At 38.9% G+C, this 24,637-nt stretch overlaps 1 protein-coding gene across 3 annotated transcripts in view; it reads left to right on the top strand.

The window, feature by feature from the left end:
- Nucleotides 1–24,637, top strand: part of LARGE1 (LARGE xylosyl- and glucuronyltransferase 1) — a 282,357-nt gene that overhangs the window by 53,970 nt on the left and 203,750 nt on the right. Inside the window, exon 1 of one of the 3 annotated variants that reach the window (XM_058021890.1) lies at nt 22,776–22,919. The exons of the other annotated variants lie outside the window; for them this stretch is intronic. The gene's annotated coding sequence lies outside the window, so the exon portion shown is untranslated. Of the gene's footprint in view, nt 1–22,775; nt 22,920–24,637 lie in introns of those variants that run through there. 3 annotated transcript variants of the gene reach the window in all.

The following is a 24,637-nucleotide window of genomic DNA, read 5'->3' as shown; positions in this document are numbered from 1 at the left end:
TAGGAGATTTTAAGGAGACATTGATTGTTTGTTTTGATTAGATGTAAATAATATTGGGTTTCCCAGTTACTTCAGACATTGCAGACATGTGTACATAATTCAGTAGTGATCTGAAAAATGTAAATAGCTTACTTGGTTTCTTTCTTTTTCCTTTTTTTTTTAAGAGGAATGGTAGTAGGAATATGGATTGCATCCTCTTAGCTTCTACAATAGGAATTATTATACTACTGGAGTTAGGGTTGGCAGTTAAGTAGGCAGCCCTTTCATTCTCCTCTTAGGCCTTAATATTTGGGTCACCAGGGCAGAGGACTGGACAGAGAAGAGAGTAACTACACAGACTGTCTTCTAAACCTTACAATATGTCATCTTCCAAGTACAACTGCATCTCAAAGGAATCCTGGTGCTTTATATACATTATCAGTTTGGCTGCACCTTACTTGATTAGAGCTTTTTGAGTTACTAGTATTCAGACCACTGTGATAGCAAGTGGTAAGGGCTGTAATGAGTGATTTGTAGGAAACATGGTAATAATGAGAGCTTTGAAAGCAGGTGACTGAAAGGGCAGTGGGATGGTCTTTATCAGTCTCCACATACGGTAAATAATCTCAGTCAACCCCCAGAATAACTCTTGGGCAGCTGCTGCTCTTTCAGCTGTTCATTAGCTGCTACTGGAGAAGCCCCTGGACTCTCAGGGAATGTTACTGTATCCTGCAGCTCTGGGTACCTCCTGCTTAAGCCAAAGCTGCTGAATTTCAATTCTGGCTTGGTATTTACAGGCCCCAAATGTGACTGCAGTGTAGAACATGTGAAAATCAAAGCTCTCTGTCATTAGGACAAGGTGCAGAAGCGACAGGAATAGGAGTGAGCTGAAGGTGGCTGCTTTACACCTCTTCTTCTGTTAGCAGTGGAGTATCATTTGAATTAGAAAAGTTGGCAGTTTTTCATCCCCTGTCCTGGATGTTACCCTTTTGAAGGAGGTTGCTCCTTCCCCATCCCCAGTAGTGTCCTGGCATTTGGATGTGGGAAGGAATTGTTCTATTACAAACAAAAGAATATCTATTAATGATAAATGAATGTTAATAAATTTCAATGTATGTATTATATATATTTTTAAGAGGTTCTGTAGAAATAATTTTAATGAGGTAAATTATAGTCCTGATTTAATTTTGTGTCATGCAAAGGATTTTATCAATATGAATTCATGTTTCCTGACTGCAAAAAAGAATTCACAAGAAGAAAACCTGAAAAATTATCTTGTTGTCTCAGAGGGTTCTGTTTTCCCATCTCTGTTAGTTATGCCTTGCTAACAGCATGGGTTTGGGACCTTACAAAACCCTGTGCCAAGCAAAGTGGTTTTTAGTCTTTCCAGACTGAATTCCCATGTAAATGGTTTCACAACTTAATTACCAATACCTTTTATCCTGTTTGATCTGGTTGTCACATATGGAGACAACTGCAGCATTTATTCATATGATTAGACCCTTGCCCAGTCTTGTGGCCACCTATCAATAGTTACGATATGTGATTTATATTAAGTAAATCAGTTTTGTCTTGGAAAGTGCATGAAGCTTTGTAGCAGACTCCACAGAGCTTGGGAGAGCTCCATGGAGGATTGAGACTTAACAGTAGGAACTGCTGAGTCATGATGAGACAGCAAAATAAGCTCCTGTCTTCTGCCCCTGGCCCCCATAGCTTCTCTCTGTAACCTCATAGGCCGCTTCTCCTTGACCATTACTATTGGACAAGTTTGGATCCCCCATACCCTATAAAAAGGGGCTGTTTTAGCCCATTTGACAGAAGAAGAGCTGTCGCTGGAACCCTTCACAGACTCCCCAATAAACCATCGCTGTGGAACCGCCAGGACCTCTCCTTCTCCTCTCTCGTGTCTGCTTCTGCTTCAGCTAAAGGCGCCCTAGCAAGCAGGCAAAGAGCTGAAATCTAAGAAAGCTGGTGATCACTAAAGGGCTGACAATTACTGAGCCTGCTAAGGGTAGCCTGCAGCAACGAGCTAACTGGGTATTCGGGCACTCTGTCTCCCAGAGGGACTGAGTTCCCGGACCATCCTGCATCGCTCGGTTGGTAAGGCCAAGATCAGGGCTTTATCATAAAGCTTCTTTCTACTTTCTTGAAGATGGAAACAAATAGGTTTCATGAGCTCTGTGTGGGTTTTATATATGTGCTGACAATCTGGTCAAGCCATCAGCAATTTGTCTCTTAGTTCCAGTGGATTTAAACTGGGATGGAATTGTGATTTTATTCTTAAAAATATTGTTTCTTAGTGTCAGAATTGATAAGACCTTGTAGAAAATGAAGAAAATAGCATTCTGGTACCTGTTGCTATTCCAAGATTCTGAAGGAGTCACCCAGCTCATTATCCTTCTACCTGATGCTTAGAGATATTGGGTTGGGTGTATCTCCTACCTGCTGTTCTGGAATTGATAGCTTTCTTAGCAAGGCTGAAATTGAGGTTTGAAACCATAAGGAAAAAGTGAATTTTAAATTCTACTACAACTTGGTGGTAAAAAACCATATACAGTGTTAGAGTGGTTTTGGGTTAAACCACAACATGATTTGTGTTTAGCAAAGTTGTTCTCACACTGTCCCTCCTCCTTCCTCATTCTCCCCTGCTCTGTTTTTAACTTGGCTTTACTAAAGGAGTGGAATTGCCTCAGTGGTAAAAAAGCATTTGCTCAAGTACTGGCCTCAGCCTGTAGTTGCATTGCTGGAAAGTAGAGATGTGTAAAGCCAGATCCTAGTGTATTTGCAGGCTTGTTTTGCTTATCCTTGGCAAGTTCTGCTCTCCTCTTCTTTCAGAGACTCTGAAAAGGACTGCACTGACAGTAGGTAATACTGAGCCTATTATTTAACTAGGAGATGCAGAAAACACATGCAGAGTTTTATTTACAGGTTCAAGGCCAATACTGTGAACTGTGTTGACAGCATCCATGAGGCAGTTGCTTTTCTTCCCCTAAAAGATAGAAATGGCCATAGCAGACAAACTGGAACATTTTGAAAATGCAAGATTCAGGACCTCATATGGGAGATACGCCATATAGTAGAACAGTGTGGCATTTAGGCAGTTATTTAGATTAAATACATTAAAGATATTAATACAAATGTCTCTGCTGTAACAGCCTCTGTTCTTGCATGTTGTAATATCAACCCCATTCATCACACCAGTAATAGAACAACTTGGATTATGCACTTCATTGTTCATACTTCGTGTCTCATCATGGAATACACAAACAAGGTTTTTCAGTGCTCAGAGGGACTTGTTTCAAATATTGTTCTATTCCCTTGACAAAGAAGGACAGGACAGCTCCATCCATGTCTGAAGTACTTTGTTTAATATATCATCTCTTCAAGACTCTCTTGAAAGGGTGCAGCCTTAAATACAGTGCTGTCAAGGAGAGTTATGGCAACAACTTTTATTACTGCTACTTGCAAGAGCAAAGAGATAAAGCACAGAAAACATGGAATGTGTTGTTCTGATGCACGCTGCTGTAGCTGCAGTCACTGAGCTTTGTTAGTGAAGATGCTTCCCAGAATTTAATGGCATATCAGACAGAATGCTCATGGGAGGAATTATACCATTGGAAAGTTTTGTTAAAGAGAAAAGAAAAACCCCAACATCTTAACAGCTGGTGGAATTATGGCCTTCCAGCAATTACTGAACTGAGATGGAAATGAGCCAAAAACTAGACCTAAAAAGAGTTCTTTGCAGTTACCAACCCTTTTTTTTTTTTTTTTTTTTTTTTTTTTAATCATAAGGATCTGACTTCAGTAGCTAAAGAAGTGGCGTCAGTGTTTTGGTATCTCCATGGTAGTTGCACTATCTGCCATCCCACACAAAGCAGCAGTCAATTTCTTCCAGAAACTGCCAGCTGCAGAATGCAGCATCTTCTCAGCACACAGAGCTTGTGCAGAGAACGGGAGTGGAGGCTGTCCTCAGTGCAGAAAGCTTCCTGGTGGTCTCACTGCACTTGGTATAATGGGAAAGATGGTACAGCAAGTGTGAACAACTACTTGTATCACGCCTTCCTCTTCCCATCACTGAAAAAGGCACTTGGAACGAATTGAAAATAACTGTCTGGAATTCTGTGATACTAGCTGGGGCTGCTCTGATGTCCATGATGCATATTTCTAAAAATACAGATCTTGCAAGTGAACCCCAGAGTGCAGAAATGCAATTGATGCTTTTAGATGTGAATTTCTGCAATTTCTGCCACCAACATAATTTTATTTGCCCTTTGAGATTGTTACAATCTTCTGTCAGCATCTTACAAATGCTGAACATCACTGTGAGCACTGTGGAAGAGTATGATATTTCTTCCTTTGCTTAGGCTGGAAGGAGATGAAGTTTGAGTAAGAAATGCAAAAGCTATGTGTGGATGGCTGAATACCAGGAGATACTGTTCTATAATTTCTGTAACATTAAAGAAGTTTTTTGCATGCCACTGTTGCAGAAGTTTCACCAGTGATAGGAGGAACAGTTAATCCTTTAAGTCAGTGTATAAGAGTGAGAAATACCCTTGTCTGTTGCAGTGTGTTCGTGCAGTGTGGCAGTGGCATATGCCCATATGCTATTGCCATAAAGGCAGCTAGATGGGATCCTTATGGCTCTGGTGTCTCAGTGCTTCTCTGTTCCAGGGAGCTGAGCTGCCTTTGATAACAATCTCTCATTTGCTGGGGGATCACAGGAGACTGACTGTTGGAAGAATCCCTCTGTCCATGCTCTGGCTGGCTGCAGTCCTTGTGTGTGGTGCCTAGGGTGTCCTGACCCCTCAGTCTCTGTGCTTGAGTGGAAGTCCTGACAAAGGGCTAGAGCATCTGTCAAGCAAGCTTCTCAATGTCCTGCTCCTCTTCAGTTTCTGCTCCATTTTCCTTTACTGCTTTTTCACCTTCCACTTCTTTGCACCACAGTAGCTAGGAGACTCTGAGAATATTTGATTATGTTAAATTATATTTGATTATGGGGGGAGAAGGTTGTTGATAAAGTTGTTCTCAAGCAAATGATCAGATGGCTGCAGCTTTTTTAGTCACTTCCTAACCTTTCAATTACCTAACTGCTTGCTAGTGTACCTAATGTTCCTTTGAATTTTCATGCTGAGTTCTCAGGGATGCTTTGTAAAGAAACTTGCACTCTGCTGTTGTGTTTTAATACTTATGCCTATGAAGCTTTCCAATAAATTAAATTTTGATTCAAAAGGAAGGATGCAGAGGTCAAAGAAGGTACATGATGTACAAACTCAGAGTTACCATGCATAGGGCTTAGGCTCAATATTTCATGACCACAGTTGAGGCTTGGTGGCATAACATGTTTCAGGGGCCAGTTTTCTTCTGTCAGCAGTGATGCAAGAGTTTTCCTCTGAAGATAACTCTGATTTTCTTGCACTTATTTTTAGCCTGTGAGGCATATGAGTTTAACTAAAAGAAGCCTGATTTTCATGGAATACTGAATTCTACTTTATGAAAGTGGGACCTCCCACTAGGATGTCTTAAATTAGATTCTCAAAAGCAATGATTCAAAAAGCTTTGCCACCTTAGGAACTGTGTATCTCTATTATGGAATAAAGTGGCAGACAATATTGAAGGTTCAACAGAGGTATGCTAGTTGAGGTATAACACTTGGAGAAATACACACAATTCCTGCTTACAGAGGGTCTGTGCAGTATCATTCATCACTACAGGGACATTTTAAGGATGTTAAAAATCTAACCATTATTTGAGACAAAGACGAAACAAACAGGCTTAAACTCACAAGTAATATGAATAGGTAGAAGTTTTAGAAAATTAATAGTATTTGAAATGACTCAATAAGTGCTATCAGGAGGACTTGAATAATCACAGCATAAGAAGCAAAGAGAAATTACTTTTATTCATAGGCACTGCTGCTGTATAATTGTCAAAAGACTGAGTCAAAACTGAGGAAGTCTGTCAAAAATTCAGCATGTGTCAGGAATTATTTCCTAGCTAATAAATAACATGGCAAAAATCTTCCCCTGAAGAAATTACCAGCTCCTTTGCATATCTGAATGGTATGTAATGGGAATAAGCGAATACAGAGTCAGCAATTGTGTGAGGGAAAAAGCCACATTACTCCTTTTATTTTTGGCTGCGCCTGGGGTCAGAAGTTTCTTTGTTCTTTCTTTACCTCCCATTAGAGCAAACATAGTCTGCTTCTTTTCTCTTAAGGCTCTTCTTTTCCCCGGCCAACTTCTTTTTGTTTTGTTTAAATAAAGTAAAAATGTCTGTCTGTGTTGCGAACTATGACTGTGTGGGCTCATTATTTTCCACACTTGCATGTTAATGAAATGTTGCCTTATCCTATGTTGTAATAGATTTCATAGGAAAAAACCTTATTTTAGAGGCAGAGTAGTGGAGCTGTAATTTATTGAGTTAAAGCTTCAAACAGTAATACTTAATGTGCATGTTGTTAAAGCACTAACCACACCGAGTGTTTACAGTATTTAAGGCTACTTCTGTAGTAACATGCTTTACTTACCAATGCTTCCACAATTTTGCATACTAGAACTAAACTTTGTGGGAAATTGACTCCGTTTGTTTTGCCTTTCAGCTTTTAAACTCTTTGTGGCTCATGCTATTGTTTGCTTAAAAGTTGCTACTTCTCCATCAAATGCAATGGGGAGTCCATTCATTTGCTTACAGCTGCAAGAAGTTAAATAATATAATTGATTGTATATGTGATGCCATGCTTGTAAGCACGGTTCCATCTGTGGAACTGGAAGGGGGAGCTGTTAACCAGTGTCTGAGCTGTAACAAATGTGTAGCTGCTTCGTGGTTGTCACTGTCTTTACCATGGCTGTATAGAATTTCACAGTGCCAGCAGGGGCAGGACTTGGATCTGCACACATCACAGACCTTGGCCTGTTGCTGCTGAAGGAAGGACTCTGCCTGTTTTGGTGTTCATGGATGGAGCTCCATTAGAGGAAGCTGCCGTGTGTGAGAGAAGGGAATTAATTACTGCATTAGTACAAGTAATAACAGTAGCTGCTACTAGCTTTTATTGACTGTACAACATTTAGTTGCTGTATCCTTTCCTGGTCATTCATTTTATAAAAGACAGCAAGAAAAGGCTTGCATGGCAAGGGTGTTTATACTTGAGTGACACATAGCTCGTTTTCCTGTTTATGAACAGATTTCCCTAATTATTAAAATCCCAGCAGGTAAGATGCTTAGGGATAGTTATTTGATTGTGTGGCATATGTTTTCACATGAGACTATGCAGTAAGCATGCATTTGTGAATGGGATCCCATGATTCAGCATCCCCAAGCATGTTGGCTTCTGCAGTAAGTAGGAGGTTTCCTGCTGTGAACAAGGCATGGTTTGGCTTTTTTCAGTGCCCTGGCCTGGGAGCACAAGGGATCACAGGTTTAGCAACTAGTGTGACAAAATATAATAGGGGAAGGCCTATAGAAAGGACAGGTGATTTTACTTCAACAAAACACATTTTTCCTTCTCATACCTAATCTTTCACTGATTTCACTTTCTTATTGCATATTCAGAAGCACCTAGATGTGGGATCAGGTGATGGGGCTGGGATTACTTACAGGCACAGGTAGGATAGAAGATGTTGGCTATTAAGTCCTCATCATATCTTCTGCATTTTTCTTCTTGATTGATGATCACATGGGTTTTTTTGACTGTACCTTTTGTACTCTTCAGGAGTTGACAGTGATTGCAATCTTGGCCCTTTCATTCTGTAGCATTGCTGTAAGTCAATAGGCAATGCTGCTGATTTCTGTACTGTCCTTGTCTGGGTGGTTTATAGCTCTTATCCTGTTCTTCCTGTCACCTTCTCTTAATGATTTAATTTTGTCCTTTATTTTCTAAAACCAGACCTCTTGAGAAGCTGCATATGGAAGTGCAGTTGATAACTGGTGTATTTGGGTGTGCCCATCAGCATGTGATATCTCTTACTGGTTTCTTTTGGTCCTTTCACAATGTTTCCATTCATCCTTCATCCAAACGCTTTTTCATAGTCCTGCTCTCTCCACATTTAATTGATTGATGGGATGAAAAAAGCATCCTTTGCTATGTGTAAGTGAGTTCTGTAATCCCTTGGATCTCTCTAGTTCTGGAAAGGAGGAGCTTCATTGTAAAAAGCTGTAGGTATATCCTCTGTTTTATTCTCTCACAGCCATGAGCAGGGATGTCTTTTACTAGACCAGGTTGCTCAAAGCCCCATCCAACCTAGCCATGAACTCTTCCAGGGATGGAGCACCCACAACTTTTCTGGGCAACTGGTTTCAGTGCCTAAGCACCCTCACAGTAAAGAATTTCTTCCTATATTGCATCTAAACCTGATCTCAGTTTGAAGCCATTCTCCCTTGTCCTGTCACCACATGTCCTTTTAAAAAATCGCTCTCCATCTTTCCTGTAGGCTCCCTTCAGGTACCAAAAGGTTCCTATCAGGTCACCCTGAGGCCTTCTCCAGGCAGAACAAACCCAGTTGTCTCAGCCTTTCCATGTAGGAGAGGTGTTCCATCCCTCTAATCATCGTTCATGGATGGACTCACTTCAGGTCAATGTCCTTCCTGTGTTGGGCACTTCCCTCACCCTGCCCATGGTATGATTGGCTTTCTGAGCTTTTTCTGGTCCTTTATTAATTGAAATCTTTGCCTGAAAAATTAGACTTTTATGCTCCCTATGAAAACACCCTGGACTAAGAAAAAGAAAAGATACTGAATTCATTAGCTTATATTGTAAACAAATGATCTGAGAGGAAGAATGTGCATACATTACAATTCATAATAACCAGAAGAGATAATGTATTATATGGGAGAAATTGCTTCTGTGAAGAGGTTGGGAAATGTTTATTTATTTTCCTAAGAGGCATTATCAGTGATAGAAACGTGAGTCAGAATACCTATTCTGCAATAACAGCTAATCTTTTACATAAGATTTTTGTTTCTTGCTAATATATATGAGTGATTGCAGATTTTGTGTCTTTCCTTTTTACAGATTCTTGTATATTATGATTAGCTCTTGCTTTTCCAGGGCTAAGATCACAGCTAGTGAGTGATGAAGCAACCTTGCTTTTATTTGAGCTCAGATGGAAAAAAGGTCTTTCATTTCCTTTCCAAAATCTTGGTATTTGCCAAACAATATGAAGATGATTCAAAGTAATGTGTAAAAAAACCCACTAAAATTAAAATAAAATGGTAAAAGATATTTTTAATACTTCTACGAGCCCTGTCTTCTTTTTAGCAACAGAAGGGGTGACTCGACCTTTCCATTCTGGGGCCTATTTTTGCATTATAATGTAGGTCATAACTTCTTAAAACCTACATATTTGAAACTAGTTGCTAATTCTATCTGTATTAATTTTATTTCTGAATTTGAGACTTTGTAAGACCTTGTTTTGAGTGCATATAACTTCCTTGAAAGTCTCTAAATCTAGAACTTGTGACCTTTAATACAAAATGAGCATTTTTTTCATAAAATCAGAGAAGAGCCCAGGTTAGGAAGGGCTTAAAAGGTCATTTGCTCCAACCTTTTATGGAAAAGGGAGCCTAGGTTTGGATATCTTGTACTCTGTGCAGTCGTGTCTTCTTCAGTCTTTACAGAAGTGGATTTATTAAAGACTCCCCACAATGGCAAAGCATACTTTAAAAATTATTTATTTTTGGACTTCCTACATTATTGGACTCTAGATCCTCAAAAAAGCCTTTGTAAAAATAGTCCTTTTTTCCCCTAAACTATGATTGTTACCTTCCATTTCTGCAAAGCTAAATCATAACAAAAAAGTCAATGGGCCTTTTTTAAGGTATTGTCTTTTAAGGATTTGATAAAGGTTAATGAGAAGATTGTCTTCAAAAAATAACTAATAGTCTGTTGTCCATTATTTGGGTCTAGGCTTCCATCTTCTATTTCTTTGTTTTGCATTTTGATTTTTTTGCTGCCTTCCTAAAAGGCAGTAGGATATCTCTCAGCCACTGCTTTCCATCTGTGAAGAATTTGGAGGATAATGATGCTCCCACAGGTTCTGATAAGATTTTCATGCTGTCTAAATGTGAGAATTTTGGAGGTCTAAACTAATAATTGTTGTGTCAGGCTTTAGTGTGAGTGTGGGAAAAGTATGAACTAAACATGTGTGGAAGGAGGTGTCCCTGTTTTGCAGTTGTCAGGTATCAAGGGAAGCAATGATTGTTGACAATATGTGAGCATTACAGAAATTATTTTTTTTTACTTGGCAGCACCTTGTAAAGCCATTCCTGTCAGCTTTGTTGGTGTCCTTTTTGCATTTGGGTATGGAAATGTGCTAAGCTTTTTCTAGTGTTTTGTTTGCAAAACACCTATTCAGGCTGTAACCTCCCTTTTTCTGATTCTCTGCAGAGCAAAGTCAAATGCTGTCTCAGGAGAAGTGATGTTAGCTCAAGTGTTTATTATTGTGCATAGCTCCCCTATGAGACTGCTTTTTCCCCTCTGTGACCACAGTCCCGTGTACAGCTCTGGTGCTGTGCCTTAAAACCACAATACTGTTAACTAAACAAGAAAATGTGTGGTTTTTCCTGAAGTCTAGATTGTGAAAATCAGCCCCACAACTCGTACAAAGGAGCATCCACTTCCCTGTCTGTAAAGCAGATATGTAAACCCAAATTGTTTCAGGTTAGTTCTCTAAATTCTTCGTGCACGTAAGACGAGACACCTGCTTTTGTTCCTGTTCATGTGCACAAGGTGGCCAGTGTTATATTAAAACAACCCATGGAAGCTTGGAATGAAAGAACAAGATGATTACTGTGATGCCAGTTTTTAAATACAGTAAGAATGTGCATTGTCAATTGTCGGTTTCACGGCTGTTTAGGTGGCCTGGAAAGGCCCAGAGTGGCCTTGGGCAGCCCGGCGCTTCAAAGGACGAGGAGAGACTTCTGATCTTGTTTTGGTCTCAGTGTTTATTAATTGTTTATCTAAAAGATTTTCTTTCAGCCCAACAGAGGTCTGCACAGCAAGTCAGCCATGGGCACACTCCGCAGCCCCTGGGGCGGTCACTTATCTTTATACCCAGAGTTACGTGTACAATATTTATGATTTTTCTCCAATACCTTCTACTCTTATTAACCGGTGCACTTCTAGTAAAGACCAATCCCAAAGTGCCACCATCACCACAGAAGATGGAGGCCAAGAAGAAGAAGAAGAAGGACAGGACACGCCCCAATTCCTCCATCTTACTTCTCTAGACCCCCCTGTACAGAAATCCTAAACCCTGTGTATTATACTCTAAGTAACTTATCCCTTCACCATTCACCCGGTGAAATCCTCCCAGTCCTCATACAGGTGTCATCTCCTGTGTAGGATCAAAGTCCTGTCACCAGACACTTCTGGCAACATTCCAGGACTCCCGAGCCCCCCAAGGGTGTTCTTGGCCACTCTGCACCTTCATCCTGAGGTGCTGAGATCCCACAGTCAATGGAAAGGGTAGGCAAAATCTAGGTGTGCATTGGGTTCTTAGTTCACTGAGTAGGGATGGACAGGAAAAGGTGAGACCTTCATGATCCCTAGGCTGGATGGTGTCTGACCAGTGGCCCTGAGCCCTGTCAGCCCCCAGGAAGAACATGCTACTCAAAAAGCAAAGAAAGTATCACACAGAGCTGTTTTCTAAGTGTTTTCTGTCTTTTTTTTTTCTTTTCTTTTTTAAAGATTGTGTTGGAGTTTCCTGTGTGAGATCAGTTCTGACTGGTTTGTTAAAAATGGAATTTATCCCTCAATACATTTATAAACTGCTGTGAAAAATACCATTTCTTTTGGAAATGATGTTTCATTTATTTCCCAGAGCTGTAATTCAACACTAAATACTGGGCACATGCCAAGTTATAGGACTGCAAAACAGATTTCTGGAAATAATCCTTAGAATTTCTTTTGTTTTAAAATGTTTGAAGAAAGCAAAACTAGTGACTGTTGAAGTGTGACACTGAGAACTTCCTAAAAAAATTCATCCCCAAATAATCATGTCTTAAAAAAAATTAGATGCAAAAAGCCCTAAAGGAGAATTGAGGTGCTTTCTTAATTGTTAATTTTAGAATGTGTGTGATGTCCAGCTGTGTTGCTTAATAATTTGTTGATGAGTGAGAGAGTCTGAGCAGATAGCTTCTCTTAGGTGATGAAATGGAAAAGAGCATGCATGGCTCTGTGGTAATAATGCTTTTAAAGAGGAATAATTTGCAGTTATGGTGGTGAACTTCGTCTTTGGAATCCATTTTTAAGGTCACGTTTCAGGCTTAGTCTGATAACAGACAAGGCACCTCAGTCTGCCTTGTTATGCTGCGCTACGGAAGAACGGAGTATTTTTTGTCTGGATGCTTTTAGACTGAAGGTCTGTAGGGACAAGAACTTGCTCTATTTGCACATCGCTTATTAGGTATGATCCTCCTATGCTGAGCTCCATAGGCTTAGTCGCACGAGAAGGGGTTTCTGCGCTGGGAAGAGGAAAAATGTAAAAATGTTGCCATTTTGACTGTGACTAAGTTCTGTTTGCACAGTATTACTGTTGTTTGCACTACGTGGGTAAGCCAGGCGCTCGCTTCTAGCGTTCGGTGGGCGATTTCCCCCCGGCCTGGCTGCTGTTTGTGTCCCGCAGCCGTGCCGCTGCTTACCCTGGGTGCGGGGATGGGTTGTCGCGATTGTCGCGATTGTCGCTCCTGCCCGCAGCGCGTCCCGCCACCTGCTGCCATGGCACGGCTGCCTTCGGTCTGCTCCCTCCTGCTGCAGCTTGCCTACGTGCTTCAAAACCTCTAGGAGGGCAGCCCCGCGGGGTGGCATCTCGCTGTGTCACCCTCCTGCCTGGAACAAACTCGGGGTTTGCTTGGAAGCGTTTAGGACGGCAGCAGCAGCCTGGGTAATTTCTGTATGTCTCAGTTAAAAAGTTTCTTTGAAGTACTGGGAATTGGAATGTGTCTCATTCGTTGCTACCTTTGAGGAATTAACTGGTCTAGAATTTTAGGTTTGAAGTGGAAAAGTGTTGATGCTAAGTAAGTAATTTGCCTCCTTTGCCTGCTGTAAATGCAAACGCAGGAAAATGCCCCAAATAAGATACCTTTATCAAGTATCTAATTAGCTGAGCTGTTCTGTTTCAGCCCAAGACAGGTTATGACTGGGATGATAAAAAAGGGAATTCTTTTATAGCCTAATTTTTAGATGAAGAAAAAACTTGCATTTGATCACAGCTGTTGATTTTTCTGACAGCTCCACAGCTTGTGACTTGTTCCTCATTAATACAGCTGTATGAAACTGTTCTTTTCCACTTTACCTCTTACTTGGTGTGGCTTCAGCATTTTCTGCAGCTTGATGTGGTACAGCTTTGTCCATGTTAGCAATTACTGAGGCCCAGCAGGAGTGAGTGTGTAGAGTGAAATAGTGCAGAGGACCAGATACACAGGCTGCATTCATTCAAGGTTTTTACAGTGGTCTAGTTGCAGTCTTGTCCCAGCAGCTGAGCATCCTTTAGCATACCCTCTGGAATGTATCTTCTGGTTTTTTTCCATCCTAAGGGTATCCAGTTTGTCCCTCTCAGACTCCTCAGTCATGTAGCTCAGTCTAGCATAAGAAGGAAGGCTTAGGGAGATTGTGTCAAAAGGGATGAAAGTGTTCCTCCTCTGAATTAGAATGCTGATGTAAAATGACTTATTGAATTATTTCTCAGTTGTAGCTGAAACTGCCTGCTTGCCTGTGTTTTTCCACATTGATTCACCAAAAGGAATAGAGGTTGAATTTGTGAGACATATGTCATGGTAGCTGTAGGGTTTCAATTGATAATATTACTGCTATTAGCATGCAGATTGAACTTTTTTCTCCATAAACTTTAGAATTTTTATACCTTCAAGTCATTTATATTCCTCGTGTAGCAAAACAATTTTAGATGTTCTTATCCAATATCTCTAACCTCACAGATGGCAATAAAACCTAAACAGAAAATCCACCATGTTAAAAGAAAAAAACCTAAAAAAATACACGAAATGTGTAGATCTCATTCATTAATCTTTGTTAGTGGCACTTAGACAATATTATTGAGCTACTGTGGTAAAATATTAATGAGGATTGAGGTATTGCTTAGATGAGATTTTCACTACAGTTGGGCTCTTTGGCTTCTTTTCTTAACTTTACCATTGACTTGCTGGGTAATGAATTTTCCTCAAACTCCTAAATTTTTTACCTTAAAGACGCAAGGAAACCCAAAGATATTTAAATATTATGACATTTAATTTAAAGATCCAGGAATCTTTGTATCAATATATGTTACAGGAATGTTGGAAATACTAGAAAATTTGAGACCCTCAAAGGAGGGATGAGAACAGCTAAAACAATTCTATTTCTACTGCTTAAGTATTTTAGCATCAAAAGTAGTAAATTATTCTTCAAAAGAACTGTTGTAGTGTTTCATAGTTTTTCAGCTGATAAACCCCTGTGCTTGTTTCTGTTCAAAAGGCAGTTTTCCCCCAAATGATTTAATGTAATTATTTGCTATCACTTTAAGTATTAGAAGAATGACACATACAGTGTTTGATCATATCATGGAATATAGCTTTGAAGGTGACAAAAAAATACCTCAAGTTGTGTTGCTATTCAACGTTGCTTCTTCCAAAGTGTTTTTAGACACTAAGAAGGCATGAGTCAACCTTTACCATTTTGCTTTACTTCATAGAACTGGTTTATAATATTCATCTGTAAATGTCTTAACATATATTCTCATCTGTATGTGTATAATTGGTAGGGTCTTCTCAATAGTTAAAATATTCAAGAACCTCTACCTTGATTGGTTACAAACTACTCCAGGCATCTGTTTGTTAGAGTTTATAAACGTTTTGTCAGCATAGTATGTGTGTTTGGAAGTCACTTATATACAGCAGACGCATTCTGCCTGAATCAGACGTAGAAATTCCAAAAGCTGCATGATAAGAGCCTGAAATGAGATCAGTATCAAGTAATGGTTGGCACTCGTGCCCAACAGATCTGTGCATTTCCAGTGATGCCTCCAACAGTAGTGCTAACCCTTGTGATTTTCTCAGAAGCCAGGAGGAGGTGACATTTTATTTCAAGATCAGTTCTTGAAGTTCTAATAAAACTACAGCATTTTCCTTAAAAAGTTCATGTTTTTGTAGTTGCAGATATGATTTGAGATACTAGCTTTCGGAGCTTTCCAATCTGAAGGTACTGTTTAAGAAAATGAGAAGAGCAGTCCCTTCTTCCCCTCCACACTGAACTCTTTTCAGTTCTGAGACACCCAAGGTTGTCAGGCTGCTAATGCATGTTGTTGAAATGGCCACTTAGGCAGAAAAAGATATATTACCTTAGTTTAGGGGACATTTTACAGGAACACCATTTTCTTGAGCATATTTTTCACTGTACAACTTTTTAGTAGTCATTAACCCTGCTATCCAGTAATCTACAGCTTCATTTTCTTATGGTGCTCATTGTTGCTTTCAGTATATTACACTGTCTCTCAAAATCAGTTTGTAGAAGTCTTTGGCTGTAGATATGCTGTAAGTTTAAGGTCAGCCATATCAATAAATATTACCTGGTTTCTTTAATCTCTCAAAGTCTGTTTAAAAAAGTAAAGTATTCTTCCAACTGCTGTATGTGAGCTAGAAAGTAATATATATTACAAGTTTGCAAATGTGAGACTATTCGATAAGAGAGTACATAAACTGTACAAAATACAAACAATGAACATCCATATTAGTATTTCATCAAGTTGAACCCTTTCAGGAATAAATCTGTTTTCCTTTTAAAAGAATATTTCTTTTTAGAGAAATTGAATCAAATGTAGATGATTTTACTTTATGCCATTGAAATGCAAAGCCAATGGGTATGCATTTTGGAGGTAATGCCTATTACTGGTACAAGCATTTTTCTTTCTTTTTCCTGCTTTTATGGAGTTTTTTTTGGTTAGATAAATAATTTTAAAAGTTGTGGCCAAAGAATCAACCACTCAGAACATAATTTACCCTTTAACTACAAAATTATGTCTAAATGCCAGTAAATGTCTGAAGACTGCACAGGGCATTTTTAGCACGTTATAGAAGAGGTATTTCAGCAGCCTTACAGTTGAAATTTCCAGCCTTGTCATTCTTAACACACTCAAAGCATACATTTGGGCTGGCTTCACTTTATGTACCAGAGCTCCTTTTAATAACTAAATACATTTTAAGTGTCTCTCAGTAGCACAGTGTAAGAAATGCAGTCACCACAATGTATACCTTGACATTTCCATAAAACAAGGCAAACAAAATGAGTTTTGCAATTTTGAACCTTTTGTGGCAAATGAGGAGAAATTATTGAAAGTTTAACTTCAGGAATTCCAAGACTAAATTTTAAGTTGCCTGTAAAATATGTGCAGCTCATATTTTCCCAGGAGTTAGCGGTGAAAAAATACTCTAGTTTTCTATTAACTTGTGTATCCCAGACTTAACATTAGTACTATGTTCTGCAAATAATGACAGCTTTTAAAAATTTGGACCATTTAATTTGTTCAAATATTCTCATTGCAGTTTCATTGTTAGAAATAAAGGATTTACCTTCTCTTTCAGCTCTGCAATAAAACACATAATCACTGCACGTATTTTGTATATCCATAGGTCTCATCCACCGCAGCTAAAAAACCAAAGGCATTCGAGCCCTTTTTAGTCTTTTTTAAAAAAATCTTTTTCATCAATTGAAAAAGTGGTTAATAGAAGCTTGGCAATAAACAAAACTTGTCCTACTAAACTGTGTCCTCATGGCTGTGGGTGAATTTTGGAAAAACAGTATTATGTAATTTGTTGTCAAAACCAACCTGTCTGTCTGCATCACATTAGCTAATAATAATAATAAAACTCTGGACTGCTTTTCTTGCTCTTCAAATAACTACATTATGTCCTATATTTTTGCATCTCCTAGCAACAAAAAAAGTTTCAAAAAGTTTTATTTTTAGAAGTGTGCTGGAATTGTATTCCCAACCATTATATTTTCATGCTGTCTCACTGACAGGTTCCCTTGAGCAAGTGAGAAAGCTGCTCTGCTGAAAGTGCAGTCAGTGATCTGTAGTGGTTACTGCTCTCTGTTGCAGTACATATTGAGGTATAGCTCATCTTGATGGTGAAGCATTGGCCTTGGGGTCAGTATTGTGATCCCAGTCTCTGTACAGTTATAACTGAATTGACCTCATTTAGTTTATGGTCGTTTAATCTGCAGTTTACATGGCCCATAGATTCAAAATATTGTGTCCCTGTGTCCCGTAGGGTTATGGCAACAGATAATGTGATGCTCGTGATACAAGAATAGAGTAGACCATCTGTAGGTAACAAAACTGACATTATAACTATGAGAGTTGTACTGCAAAGGCATTGCCTCCAGAAGATGTCCTGGTCTGCAGGCCAAGAGGTGGAAGGGCCTGGCCCCTGTGGAACAGACTGCCTTCATCTGTGTTGTGTAACATCCTCTGCTTGGATCCCAAGGGAGCGCTATTTTTGTGTCTTTGTATGATCCACAAAAACTGCCACAGCCCGCCCAAGTCATGTCATGATGCAGAGGGGGGTGTGTGTTGTATTTCATGATGGCAGTGCCTGAAGGCAGCAAACCTGCTGAGGCAGTACTGGGGGAGTGTTACAGTGCACACGGCGCAATCTTATCTATGCTGTCTGTAGGGAATAGCCCCTGTGGGAAATGCTGTTCAAAAATTCTCCTGCTTTTGTGTCAGAAGAACCTCCCTGTCTCACCCTGAAAGGAAGCCCAGGAACTAAGGGATACATGGAGAACCTTAGCAAATCACAGATCTGGAATGAGCGGGGAGCCAAGTTATTAAAATATTGGTGCTCATGGGATTATTTGAATTGCAGCTCCATTGATTAGACTAACTTCTTTAAAAATGTATTTCAAATGTATTGTTTTGGCTTTGGTATCAGTTTAAGTAATATTTATATCTGTGTTCTTAAGTTTTTTTGTATAAAGACATATTTAAGGATTTCTTGGTTTTAAACTATAAAGATGTAATATGGGGAATGTGCTGGGATTCAAACTTCAGTATAGAAAGCTGATGAGTCTTTCAGCATTTGCTTTGCAGCTGTGAATATTCATAATAAAACTTTCAGTCATTTCTGCTTGACTGTTTCACTTGGGTGAAATACTTTCATCCAGTTGACAACAGTCTTAGACTTGAGAGTTAAGATCTCTTTCATCTAAATTCTTCTGAGACTCTTACCCAGTCTTTGTCCTGCTCTCATGAGACTTGCTATTGAAGTCCTACAGGGTAGCTTAACTTCTGCTTTCTTAGTGATTGCCAGACACAGAAAGAGTCAAATTGTCTTAAAAGATACTGGAATATAGAAGCAGTTAGGAGAGAGAATAAGAGGTGTTCATCCTCTGTCTCTCTCTTATCTCCACCAGCCAGTGCAAAGCATGCTTTTGTCTTATGTAACATGGCCATGCCTTTATGTTCCTCTACATCTTTTCATGATCCTCAACATCATCATTAACCTCTTTTTCTTTCATTAGAAAGGGTCTGGCAACCTCCCCTTTGCCCTGAAAATTATGAATTATAATCAGATTTAACGTGGAATTGTTAATTATGTGCATTTGAATAAGGTAATTCTTTTCACTGTATTAATTTTCTTTTTAAGAGACTTACTAAATATTTTATACTTATTATTTCTGTACCTTCGTCTAATTGCAGAATTATAGGAACTTCCAAAAAGAATGGTGATGATAATGAGATCAGTAGAAATTGCAAACAGTGAAGTTTTCACACAGAGATAAAATGAAATGTTTAGTGAGAATCATTGTCATTTCTGGAAATGGAGAGAACATAGGAGCACAGAGTCCACTGCCCTTTTTTCCAGGCACACCACCCTCCCTCAGACAGTAGTTTTTAAAGGAAGAGTAAAGAGCTCTGCAAATGATACGTTGGTTTGAAGGAGCATTATTCAACTTGCTTTGTAGAGGATTGGACTAAATGACCTCTAGGGGTCCCTTCCAACCTGAACTTTTCTATGATTCTATTGAAATGCTGACTGCACACATGGAAAATAAGGATTCTTCAGAAAGCATTTTTGCCAGGATCTCCTCTTGAGGCTGGTTTCTACGGCTTTGTTTAGCTTTGGTAACGCCTTTCATGGCCCTTTTGTAATTAGAACTCTTGTGTCATTGTCTAATACCCATATAGATCTGTGTTCTACTGAATACGAAGCCATGAGACATCCATGTATATAAATTCCAGTGCATCAAGTTGTGTTCCAGTGTTCAAGAACATGTACTATGTGAAATAACCTAAATCCACAGCTGCCTTTCCTACTTAAAGTGACTGATACCAAATTATTCTGCAAGAGCTTTGCTTTTCTGTCAGGTAAAATGGAGTGTGGGGTGTAAGTGCCTTTCCCATTAATTCATAGAGAACCCACTCAGCCTTCAGAAAGCCTACTGAAATAAAAGATCCTTATAGCCCACTTGGATGGTATAATATTTAAGAAATAGTAAATATTGGACCTTGAAACACAGGGATTTCTGCAGGAAACTTACAAACAAAGGGTTGCTCACAATTCTTGCTGCTATTTGATGTTCTATAATAGCATCAAAGAGCTATTGAGACTCTACAGTGTGCTAGGTAAAGCAGCACTGTGATTGTAGCAAAAGATTTGTCTTCTGCTTTTGGTTATGGTCACATATTTCCATACACTACACTTCATTACCTATTTGGTGATTCTTAATTATTCAAATAGGAAATTACCAGCAGTTCTTGGAACTTTCATTTTATATAAATATGGTAAAACATTTATGCATTTGGTAATATTTAGGCAATAGTAATGAGGTGAGAACTTTGTTGCTTATATAAAGAAATGCAACTTTTCATCAAGTTTGGGAGACTTAGTCCATAGTTTTTGTGAATTGATGCTAGTTGAATTGATCTTACTAAAACTATATTGATTTGTACTAGCTAAAAGTTTAACCTGGGATTCTCTGTGTGTTTCAAAATAATTGTTTATGTGCATGTTCATTCATGCATAGCAGAATAACTATTAGTTTGAATTTTGAGGATTTACATTAAATGGCCACTATTTGTTTTATGACTGGGTACAAAATAGTGGCATCAGGAATTATAGAGTTGCATTTGGAAGGGACCTCTGGAGATTGCCTAGTTCAGCACCTTGCTTTAAAGCGAGCTCAGCTAAAGGAGGTTGCTGGAGGCCAGTTGGGTGTTGAATGTCCCGAAGGGTGGAGGCTCCGCAGCGTCACTGGGGAGCACAGACCTGGACACAGCATTCCACTTGTTTCTCATTACTGCTGGGTAGAGGGGGATGATCTTAAGGAGATCTGAAAGTATTTCAGCTGTTCTCACACGCAGAACAATTCCTCCTTCTGATCTTCTTGGCTAGTCCTTCTTAAAACACCTCTATTCATCCATCACCTGATTGCTGCAGCCAGGTGTCTCCTGTCACTCAGTACCAGCTGCACAACTGACTTTTGACCCATGGGATCTATGCACTCCTCAACTCCTTCCTTCTTACTGTCAGGGTTAAGGAGAGAGCCACCTGGGCCCATTTCTCTCTTCCTTTATTTTAAAAAAAATTTAATTTGCCTAATTTAATATAAATATTTAATAAATATCAATTTATAAGTATGATGCTAGCTTTTATTTCCATCTGCCAAGTAAGTAGCTGCTGTAAACATGCTATGAATATGTAAGCATGTTATAAATTCTCATGTAAAACAAACTTGTAGTTTGAGATCTATGCAGTAAAATAAAAGTTAGGAGGGTTTTTGTCATGCTTTTTAGAATTTTTTATAGTAGGACTTTGCTTCATAGAGAGATGGATTTTTTTTTTGTCAGGGAGGAACAGTTCAAGAAATAATTGTTCTCTCCTGAGCAAAACTTTCTAATGAATCTTTAATCAATTTCCTTGTTAGAGCAGCTTTATACATAGTGGATTCTAATGGAGGTAAACACTGCTTTTGAACAAGCATCCAAGAACTTCAGCTGAGAAGCAAAGTATTAGCATAAAAATCACAGAGAAGAGTTATGTATGATGCACATAGTACCCTACTCCTGTTTTAAAGAGCATTTTCTTTTCTATGTGGTTGTATGTGCACATGGTGGATGAACAAACCCATGGCTTGTCTCTCTGATTATGCAGTAGGAGGCGGCTCTGGTGTAGAGCTTGGCAGAGCAGTGATGCACCAACAAACTGATGTTTTCTTTGAGGTTAAAACAGATAGCATATTACCTAGTTTTGGTTTTTTTTTTTTTTTTTTTTTTTTTTAATTGGCTTCTGCCACTACTTTAGGTAGAGATGCTTGGATTTGGAAAACTATGTATGTCCTTTTTATAAGTCCGGAATTCATACATGTAGTAATGCTGTGGCCTGACTCTAGACTGTGATTGAAGGAGAGCTGCTTTTCTGTTGCCAGGTCCTGTATCACAGGTATGTGGTCCTGATGGCTGGTCATGGTCTCCAGTATGTTCATAATTCAGGGGCATTGAGATCTCAAATTCTAAGGTACTCTTAGTAGGTGTAGTAGGGCCTTGTTAGAATTCTGCCATACACGAACCAAGCCAGGCTCTGTTTCACTTTCTTTGAGTTGTGCTGAGTCCTTAGATGAGATGGGGAGTCAGGAAATACAGATGCTGTATGCCCATATAGCTGAGAAAGTGGAATAAAGATGGAGTTTGGAGAACTCCTTGAGAGAAAAGAGGTCAGTAGCTGCTTTAAAAGTAAGTATAATTCTTTGGTTGCAAATGAAATGTTACAGGCAAGATAAATCTTTCTGTCATGATTGTATTTTGTTGCTTCTCTTTGTTCTCAACTGATTGCATTTTTCCCCCCTCATATTAACAGTGACATTTGATTGGAGACTTAGGAAAATATTCTTATCCTGTTAATCTTAGATTGTTTTATTCCTCAGTAATAATTTTGGAAGTTGCAGGCTTTCATTCTTTTGAATGAAAGTGTATGCTTGAAAGGAAAAAAGAATACCATTACAAGTGCATATGTAAATATATATTATGTACATGCATAAAGGGGTACATGGAAATGAAAGCAGAAAAATGTGAAAGCATGTTATTTGTTTGCTTCTCTCTGTCTGTGACTACTGTCAAGAGACATTTCATTCCTGTGGTGGTGTTTCTTACAGCTGGAACCTTCTAGAAAACTTTGATTAACAAGGCACTAATAGAATTTTCCTTAAGCTGCAGCATGTACTGAGTGAAGATATAAAAGATGTCAATCCTGTGTGCCCTCAGAGCACTTAGCACAGTTCCAAGGCAGAACTCATTTGTGCTGTCAACTTACTGGCTATTTTCTCTCTTACAGATAGGACTGCTTCCTTGTAACTAGTTGAGAAAGAGTGCATTTGGTAGCATTTGGAACTCTGCTGTAATCTTTTACTTTAAAGTGGCTTCACTTCTTTAAAGTCGTGGTACTGTAGGATTAAGAAGTCTGATTTTGAGGTTCTCCAGTGCCAAGGAAATTTGGAGTGTGGGAACAAAAGGGGCCTTAGTTTTGTTTCTGCATTAATTTCTACTGGGTGGAAGAAGAAGAGATTGATGGGAGAAGAGATAACATTTTCTTTCAAGATGCTGTTTCTCTTCTAAAACCTTGAGAAGTGGAATATATTCACTATCCTGGTTTTGACTGGAATAGAGTTAATTTTCTTCTTAGTAGCTGGAACAGTGCTGTGTTTTGGATATGAGAATAATGTTGATAACACCCTGATATTTTGGCTGTTGCTTAGTCATACTTATTCAAATAAAATGTTTTTTCAGTTTCCCATGCTCTGCCAATGAGAGCTGCACGAGAAGCCAGTAGGAAGCATGGCCAGGACAGCTGACCCAAAGGCCAGAGATCTTCCATACATATGACAACATGCCCAGTATACAAACTGGGAGAGTTTTCTGGAAGGGGCTGGCTGCTGCTTGGGAATTGGTCAGCAGGCAGTGAGCAACTGTATTGGGCATCACTTGCTTTTTCTTGGGTTTTATTCCTTTCTCTGTCTCCTTTTCATTACAGTTACTGTTGCTGTTGTTGTAATAATAATGGTGATTATAATAATAATGTTTTACCTCGTTTGAATTATTAGGGTGATCTTGTCTCATCCCATGAGTTTTCCCCTTTTCTGATTCTCCTCCCCATTCTTTTGGAAAGATATGTGGGGAGCAAGTGGCTGTGTTGTATTTAGTTGCTGTCTGGGCTTAAACCATGAAAATTAACAGAGAAATGTTTAATTAAATAAAGATTTATCATTTAATTTTTTCATATTGAGTTTACTCTACACCCTGCCGTTATGATACCAAACTTTTCTTTAATATTACAATGTCACATGACAATCGGCTCCCATAATGGGAAGACTGCAAAGCTGCAAGATAAAATCTGTCAAGGAGTAAACTCATTATAAACCCTCATTACCAACATGTAAAAAAAAACAGAAAAAACTGCATAAGATACTGCTTTTTTACTTTGTTATTTATGTTTTTGACAAAAATCTGAAAAAATTCCCATAAGGGATGAATGCCACATTGATACAGAGCCAAGGGAAAAGCTTTGCAGCAGAAATTGTTCATTGACTCTGTGACTGCAAGTGTGCAGAAAGAGAGCAGAGAGACTGCAAGAGCAAAAAGAATTAGATAACATTAATTTAAAAAACACAACAAAGCCACGGCACAGGATTGCTGTGTAAACAGCTTTAACTGTATATATTTATTTCCAGTGGCTCTGAAAACAAATGGAAGATTACTGGGAAAAGATTAACTGTAACAAATGCAAGGAAATGTTTGAAGTAGTTAGAAAAGCTTTTTATAGTAGAGCAGTTAAATCTAGTTAATTGTGTTTGATTTTTGTTTTCATAATTACTTCCATTGTTTCACAGAACTCCTGCTGAATGTCTGACATAGTCGAGTTCTCATGCCGTAATTAAAAGAAATAAATATATAGAAACTGAATACCAATGTGATTAGTGTTGTGTTACATACTTTAATATATGTGCTGCTCATACTGGTTAGCTGCTTCATTCTTAGCTGAGGAGATAATCCACAATTTAAAACAAAGAAACCACTCTGGTAAGTTAGTGTAGTTAATGGAAGTGCTTGACTATACGTGAAGGTAAGAAAGGTCATTCTGGTCCAGTGGGTAAGTCATGAGTAAGTCTTAGTAATGAGAACCCCAAATTATTTTAGTTCCCACTGTGACCCTGCACACTGGCATTGTCCAAGCCTTTTGGAGCATGGTTAGCAGCAGTCTGGGAGGGATGAGCTGGTCCCTGGTCACAGTACAGTCTGTGGAGCTGCTTCTGTGCAGTAGGTTTTATAAATCCTAAACCGGTGTGTCCTAGAAGTGTAGAGCACCTGACACTGACAGCAAGGCATAACGCGTATGATGTACATGCAGCTAGCTTTTGTTGGTAGTATTTACTGAATCATATTTCTAAAATATGATTATATGGTGCTCTTGGAGCACAATTAAAGAGGAAGGTAGAACAATATCTTGCAATGCATGCACTTTTTAGTATCTGTGGCACAAGCAGAAAATCTGATTGTGGCTGGAGGGGTGTAGCTGAGCCTGTGTTTGAAACTGCAAACATAAATGCTCCCTTGCTCTCTGGGTCTAATTTTGGTCTCTCTTACTTTGAGATAAACCCAGTAAGGATTGATAACTCTTT

This window comes from Melospiza georgiana, chromosome 4 (assembly GCF_028018845.1).
Source record: "Melospiza georgiana isolate bMelGeo1 chromosome 4, bMelGeo1.pri, whole genome shotgun sequence".
NCBI lineage: Eukaryota > Metazoa > Chordata > Aves > Passeriformes > Passerellidae > Melospiza > Melospiza georgiana.
This window is presented reverse-complemented; position numbering and strand designations above follow the sequence as displayed.